Source organism: Microchirus variegatus (assembly GCF_963457635.1).
Source record: "Microchirus variegatus genome assembly, chromosome: 1".
Taxonomy (NCBI): domain Eukaryota; kingdom Metazoa; phylum Chordata; class Actinopteri; order Pleuronectiformes; family Soleidae; genus Microchirus; species Microchirus variegatus.
Window position 1 is genome coordinate 161,528 of NC_139802.1, and position 8,312 is coordinate 169,839.

Below are 8,312 nucleotides of genomic sequence, written 5' to 3' on the forward strand. Positions count from 1 at the left end.
TCTATTTTGAATACTTTATAAATGAGACCCAAGAAATGCATTTTTGTAGTTGGGCATTACGCATATCAACTATATTTACCCCTTGTTTATTTTAGTATTGTATTCCAGTTTGGTGTACAAGTGAGTGCAAAATGCATATTTGGTGCAGCATGCATTTCTGTGTTTTGTGTGTCTAGCTTACCTTACAGGTGATGGTTTGGTCATTTTAGCTGCAGTCTGTTCTTTAAAGCGGAACTAGACCGGAAGTTCCTATTATCGCTGTTTTTTTTGGTGTATCTGCGTCATTACCTTGTTTATGAAGCCTGACGGTTCGAAACAAGCAGTTCAGCCATTGCTGAGAACGTTGTGTTTTATTGTAATCTCGGGGCTCAACGAGATCACTGAAAATCCCGTAATAGTTACGTAAACAGCATTTCTCCTGAACAGCAGATCCTCCTGCTCCGGGCACTAGTCCGGGCACATCCGGTTACGTACATTGAACCGCAGAAGAAGAATAACGTCCGTTGTGGAGGTGTTTCACGAGCAACAGTGTCTTCTGACTCTGGGTCTGACTCCGGTTTAAAGTCATAAAAGGGACTGAGGCGGGGAGTCGTGACGAAGCTATTTTTAAACACTGTTAAAACAATGTTTTGATAATGAGGAGCAGTGCATCCACCGTTCCAGAGGGGGGCGCTGCGCTTCTGAGAACGGATGTGCTGGATAGTACTGGCCAATCGCAAGACTCTGTCTTCTGGAGGTGAAAGTTCACTCTGAAACATCGCGGCTGAAAAACACTGTCAGAAAAGAGGTTTCCTATCGGCTAGTTTACAGAAACTAGGAGGTTTTTGACCATAAAAATAAGTTAATATATGTAAGTAGACCTCCATAACTAACATATATGTGCAACAGGACCACTCTATGTGACCTTTAACTTGATCTTTTTAAATAAAAGCCAAGCCTCCATTTCGTGTGGCTGCCTGCTGCATCTTGGAATATGGACGAAACTATGACTTAAAAACAAGTTCCCTCATGTGGCTCAAAGGTGTACTTCAGTTATACATCTTAAGTTTGCCAACCTAAAATAACATCTTGTGCAACCAAAAGGATCGGCTAATGAATCTTGCCTGTTCAGTCACAAGATGACACAGTATGTCATCAGTTGTTCAGTATTAAATATGTGTGCTAAAGTTCTGTGTTTGAAAATGTTGCTGGTTCAGTAAGAAGTTTAGAAAAGACTTGTGTAACAGTCACAGACTTAAATTACAACTATTTTCAGGGCAGTGGTTAAAGTTTATTCTCTGTGGTATAAAGGCTGATGAGGTGTTGTTGGGTGAACCATTGTGTGAGGAAACTCAACAGTGACGACTGGTGGACAGGTAAGGAAAAGGTTTAGGATTATTTAGGAAAGAAGGGGAATGGAGGATGTCATCTGTTTCCATGACAACCTGTCTTTTCAACTGCTAGACATAATTTGATAGCCCATTTGCACTTGTAGTCTAAAATTGATTCAAGGAAGAAGAATGGAAAAGAAAAATGTACCAGAGCTCATAGCACATTTAATATATTGGGGAACAAATGCTGCCTGATGCATAATGTGTCTGCAGTGACATTAAAGCAGCATTTGGTGTCTTTATCTTCCCTGACGTGACAGACTGTAAATCTGAGTGTTTTAATATATGTGTGGTGGTTTGCTGTATTTATGATATGATTTAAGCACATTCACAGAGATACAGAGCTGGTGTCTTACACACACAGGTCATTTTTTGGAGTGTTTGAGAGACACACCACAGACTTTGGTGTGCCGATGTCGTTACTAGTTTGCTTATGTCTGGGCAAGCAAAGCTGATTGGATCACTTATGATTAATGGTGCACAACAGTGGCAGTTGCTGGTTTTTAAAACTCATTTTAAAGAAGCTAACTTCAAGCACAGCTATTTGCACATAAATTCTTGCATAAATTCTGCAAATGAACAACAAGAACAAGGAAATGCGATAATTATGTAAAACTGAAATGCTATAATGCTCTATATAATCGATATCGGCAAGCAAATTACACAACCAGCTTTTTGTCTACAGACTTCCTTTGCAAAAATCAGGATTGAGGCTGAAAAGGCTCTGCTGTCATAGGTTAATGCAATGCTGTCAATCAAAAAACTGGTCCCGCCTTTCACACGGTTCCTCCAATCATCGTGTCCAGCGTCTGTTCCCTCAAACTGCTCCATTGACTCTGAGAGAGGCTGAGCTTCCCTGGAAGTGACGTTTTTGCCACATTTTGTCATCACCGTCGAGCTGGTCTATTCTGTGTCGTCCCATGCAGAATGAAGGTTTTAATGAAGAAACAAACAGTTCAGCCACTGCTGAGAACACTGGGTTTTAGTGTCATCTCAGGCTCAGTGAGATCTCTGAAAAAAAAACGTTACGTTTACGTAAACAGCGGTTCTCCTGAACATCCGGTTGCGTACATTGAACCACAGAAGAAGAATAACGTCCGTTGTGGAGGTGTTTCACGAGCGACAGTGTCTTCTGACTCTGGGTCTGACTCTGGGTCAAAGGTCGTCAAAGGGACTGAGGCGGGGATTCGTGAAGAAGCTATTTTTAAACACTGTTAAAACAATGTTTTGATAATGAGGAGCAGTGCATCCACCGTTCCAGAGGGGGGAGCTGTGCTTCTGAGAGCGGGTGTGCTGAATATGTCACTTCCGGTTGTTGGCCAATCACAAGACAGTTGGGAAGAATTTGGTCTTTTGTAGATTTTTCTGACGACATGTCTACTTAAAATTCTCTACTGTGTGTTTGAGCAAACTTTAATGTTTTATGGCAAACCTTCATTATATCACTGATAATTAGGGCAAAACCAATATTGAGCAAACTTGGCTCAAGAGTTTGGGCATTTATAAATTATAAACCAGCAATATTGAGTGATTTGGATCTGCAGCAGCCCCTTGGAGCAGGGAGAATGATACAGGCTACTGACGAAGTTTACCGCAGGTCCCATGCATCACCTGGCTTGACAACTGTTATCCATCATTCTTCCCAGGGAAGCAGGCATATTGGACATTTCATGTGGAGATAAAAGACAAAATTCATCACAACAGAATAATGTGTAAATGAATTCACGTTCCCTCTGGGCCTCTGAGAATTTACAATTCACAAACCTCCCTGTATCCTCTCGCCTGTGTTATATTTTTACTGATCTGCACTTCACCTTGGGGATTGAATTATAGCAGTCATAAATAAACACTCTAAATGGAACGAGGTGTCTTGTAAGTCACATATCCATTTGTCCTCGGTGCATTTTCACAGATGCCTCTGGTTTCCCATGGTCGACATGGTCTAAAATCATCTTTGTCTCTTGTTGTTTAAAATGACAAACTAGTATTACATCAGGAATGCCATCAGATTTAATTTCTTAACCCTAGAACACCATTGCCGGGTGGTTTTCACCTAGCAAATACATTTATGTGATTTTCATGAAAACCAAGTTTTCGTCTTCAAATTCCTAATTTTACAGTCATTTTGGAGCATTTTTATATGGTCCCCTCATTGTGCTTTTCTTTCATTTTGTTAGACATGACACAGTTTAAGATAAAAGAACAAGTGACGAGTATTTTTTATTGGGTGTATTTATTATCTTGGGTAAAAATCACCCGCCGTTAGTGATGGTGTTTTGAATTTGAGCGATAGTGTTCTAGGGTTAATCTCAATATTTAGTTAATCAGCTGTTGATGAGCTTTTATTTGCTGACTTGTGAAGCACAGTTACACTGTTGGTGCTCATTACAGATTTTGCATGCATGTGTGAATAATCTCAAAACCATCACCTGACAGTCTGACAATAGCAAGCGTGCGTGCGTGCGTGCGTGCTACACCTTCATCTTAGACAAGCAAATATCTTTAAAAAAAAAACTTAACACTGAACATCTACTTAAGGATTATGTGAAGAGGTTTTCCAAATAAATAAAACCATGTTCTGCCTGTGATTGTGAAATCATTGGCTCATAACAGGTTTTGCTGGTTGAGTGATTTCATTGGCTGTCGGGGCATGATCTCTCTTTCTCACCATGAGTCTTTGTGAATAAAAGCATCAATGATGCACTTAAAATATAGCTGTAATAGAACGGTCTGTATTTGTCAGCATTACAGCCATCCCTTATATATACATCTTTGATTTCCAGTGATCAGGCCATGGTCTCTCGCATTCTATCTTCATCGTCTTTAGCATCTTTATTTTCCATTTCACAGCTTCAAGCTAGGTTTACCGTCATCACTACAACAAATTGTTCAGATTTTGTTGTGCAACAATACATATTTCTTCAACAATAATAATGTCATGTGGTTAGTTTCAGAGTCTATGAAGCAGATTTTCACATCATGCCTTCATCCCTTATAGAGCTGGGATGACTAGTCGATGACTAGTCGTCATGGTCGAATTCAAAAATTTGTCGACATGAATATTTTGCTTCGAAGCGTCCTACTAGATGAACTTTCACTCCAGTCCAGTGGTGGCGGTAAATATGCACTAGAACGCTCCTCGCCACTCACGGAGACGCGTGAGTTTAAAACAGAAGAAGAAGAATTCAACAATGGCAGCGGCAAGCTGTAGCGGGAGCACCGAGGAATAAACGGCAAAAAAACATGCCTACGGTCTTCAAAAGTGTGGGAATTTGTTTACCCTCTTCTAACAATGCGGTTGTTTGCAGACTATGCAAATTTACTTTGGCGTACCACAGCAGTACAACAGCAATGCACGAGCATTTGAAATAAAAAAAACCCTGGAGCGCTGTTTCAGAATGGCAGCAAAACTCTGTACGCGCTGTTGATTTTCCTCCTTCTTAGCCCTGAAATGTTCGTTTATCAAGCAGGTGAAGTAGTAAACCAAAGATAAACGCTACGTTAGACAGTTGTTGTCTAGTTATTGATTCCGTTCAATAGAGTCAAACAGACAGACACGCAGGCACACACACACACACACACTAGTTAGATTAGTCGACTAATGGAAAAATAATCGCTAGATTAATCGTTTGAAAAATAATCGTTTGGGACAACTTTAATCCCTTAGCAGCCTTGTGAGCCCTCACTTCAACTTTTTTAAAAAGTTGTTTAAAAGTGAGCTTGTGTGTCCTTGTTCGCAGAGCATCATATCCTCAATTAAACTACACTCACTAAGCCTTTCTCTGCCAGGATTATTCTGCATGGTGGTGGCATTTTGTGTGCGGCTGTCGTCTCATGGGTCTCACTCACATTTAGAAAGCTTCTTACCTATTCTGACAGCATGGAAGACTTTAAGTCAACGCACATAACGTCAACCTTCAAAATCAGTCGACGTTGAAATGAAATTAAACAAAAGATACAGAATAGAACAAAACCGGTTCCAACTGGTTGGTGAGCAAATATTGTTAAATGTAAGTCATCAGTTTCCAAACCAGCGACCATGGCATCGACCTTAAATTTGGATTAAGAATTAGAGAAAAGTTTAAATAGATGAACAAGAAATGAGAATTCAAGGTGAAATCGAATCTTCTGGATCGCACAGATATATGGTAGGAATGGGGGAAAACATCGATTCACATATGAAACGCGATTGTAATCGTCCAGGATTCTGAATTGATTCATAAACTTCAAAAATCGATTTTTGGAAAAAAAAATTATAAATACATATATATATATATTTTTTAAAGTTTCTATTTTGAAAAAACACCAATTTGTGTTATTTGTGTACAGTTTATTTTTGTAACTTCTCGGAGAAAAAGGCAGCTTGTCTAAGCTTTCATTTGTGCAAGTTATTTTTTTGTACAGTAAGTAAGTTTTTATTTGTTTTGAATGAATAAATGTTAACTTTTGTCTTAAGTTTGCGTTTGTGTGATCACATTATCACATTATCTTATACAAACTATATTGTTTGTTTTGATGCCATAATTTGCCTTAACACACTATGCATTGTATCAATTTTTGAATCGAGAATCGATTTTTGAATCAAATCATGACCCTTAGAATCGGAATTGAATCGAATCGAATCGTGAGCCACCCAAAGATTCACATCCCTAATATATAGGTCATAATGCTGCTGGTGCAAAAATAAGAGATTACCTGAGAACTGGGTGAAACCACATCAGTCTGTATTTTGAATTCAACTACACCCTAAATACCATTGCTATATTATGCACCACTAAAATGTAATTGTGTGTGACACACACACACATAGAGGGCGATAATCTTCTGATTTAAAGTTGGAGAAATAGGTTTTAACCCTCGTTTATCTTTAAATGTTTGACTGAAGTCTGGAGAACTGCTGAAGTTGACCAAACCACAGGCTGCAGATAAACTTCATCAAACATGAAAACTCTTTTAGAGAAGAAGCACTGTGGTTTTAGTCGGTGGTTTATCTCTCTGTGAGGGCAAGCTCTTTATTACCTAACTACTTTATGAAGAATATGAGATTCATTGAAAATGTTTAAATTATAATTCAATACAAAGCAAAAATAAATGATTCAGCTGCAAGTGACAGAGGAAACACATGACTGCTCCTGATGCTTGTTACTGTTACTGCTACTCTGAGAAACTGTGGGTGTTTTCACCGTTGAATGAACATGGACAAGGAAAAACTCATCGCAGTACAGGTCGCTAGTCAGAGAATTCCATAAATGTGTAAATATTATATAGTGAAAACTAATTTTAAAAAGCAAATTATGTTTATTCATGTTTATGCTGTAAAGGAGCCAAGTTAACAGCTGTTTTGGAATTTGGATCTGATGTTAAATGACTAAATTGACATAGCTAGAGATCCGTCAGTATTGTCAGTTACTCATTGAAATGGGCTTTTCATTCAGAACTGAGTCAATTGACACACTCATCATTAGGACTTTAGCTCTTTTCCTGAAATAATGAAATAGAACATGGGAGAAATGTTTTCTATTTAAAAAAATAAAATAAAAAAAATAAAAATATTCCTCCTAATATGTCACAGAGACTCAGGAATAATGTTCATATAACAAACTGAACTCACCAACAACAACAGTACAGACAAAATATTTGCATTAAACAATTTATTTTGCAGACTGCAAATTATGTTTTGAAATCATGTTTTGGCATGTGGCGCCACCTACCGCCGTCTACCAATCTTTGCAGTCAGTAGAGTCTCAGCTGCCGAGCAACCACGGGTTGCCAGTTACTAGGGCTGAGCGATATGGCCTCAAATCAATATCACTATATATTGAGCAGCTCACCTCGATAACGATAAAGGAACGATCATTTTGAAGTTGCTAAATGACGTCATCGCCTAATTTGCATAATTGACCATTTGCCTGATATAAGTGTCCGAGTGTCTTAAAGGGACATGCACATACAGGCAGCCTGTCTACCTACACACACACAGCCAAATACAACTTTTATTTAGTTTTCTTTTTTTAATTTTTTTTAATTACCGAATGTATCGATAACGGCAAAATGACATCGATTAACGTCGTTAATTTCGATAACGACAAATTTTCGATATATATCGCCCAGCTCTACCAGTTACGTCAGAAAACCAAACATAAAAGACCTCGGTATTTTGAATTTGAATGTAGTAAACGTTTTTGGCCACATTCTTACATATGGCACCTTTAATGGTTGTGAATGTACAGTGTCATTGTGCTACTGCTGTATCTGCTCCCTGTTAAGAGGGGAAACAGTCAGATGAGGCGTGACAGGCTGATAGCTGCTGTCTGTGGCTGCCTTGCAACGCAAGATGAGCTGCGTTTGTCTGAAGAATGCTTTGGTGAAGGACAGATGGAGCTAGAACATAGTGGTGGTGGGTGGTACGATATGAAACTATTAGTCGCTGGACTGTTCCATGTGACCTTTTCCTAATACATTTTAAACTCCCACCCCCTCCCTTTTATTTTGGAAAGAAATGAAAGAAAAAGAACATGGCATTCTAATTAGGATGTTGCTTTTGTTCCTGGAGACGAGCAAGCTCTCGCACACTGTATGCACACTTATTCACTGAAACACATTCACGCCCACAAAATATATGTCGTGCATGAGGACCAATTATCAAAGGAAAGGTCAAGGCTGACAATGATTTGAAACCCTTTTTGCACAATCTGTCAACCGTGAAAAATACATGATGTTACTGAGCAGTAGAGGACAGAAAGCAGGGAATGAAGACAAAGATTTGTGAAACAGGTTAGTGCAAATGTGTGAGAGGTGAACCAAGAGCTGCACTTTATTAACTGTGTATGGTTAATGTCACTCACATAATGACGGTCATATATTAATTCTGATTTAAATATCCTCATCCTTCATTCAAAGATTGAGTGCAAAAGAATTGAGGGACTTTCGAGTTTGAAAATG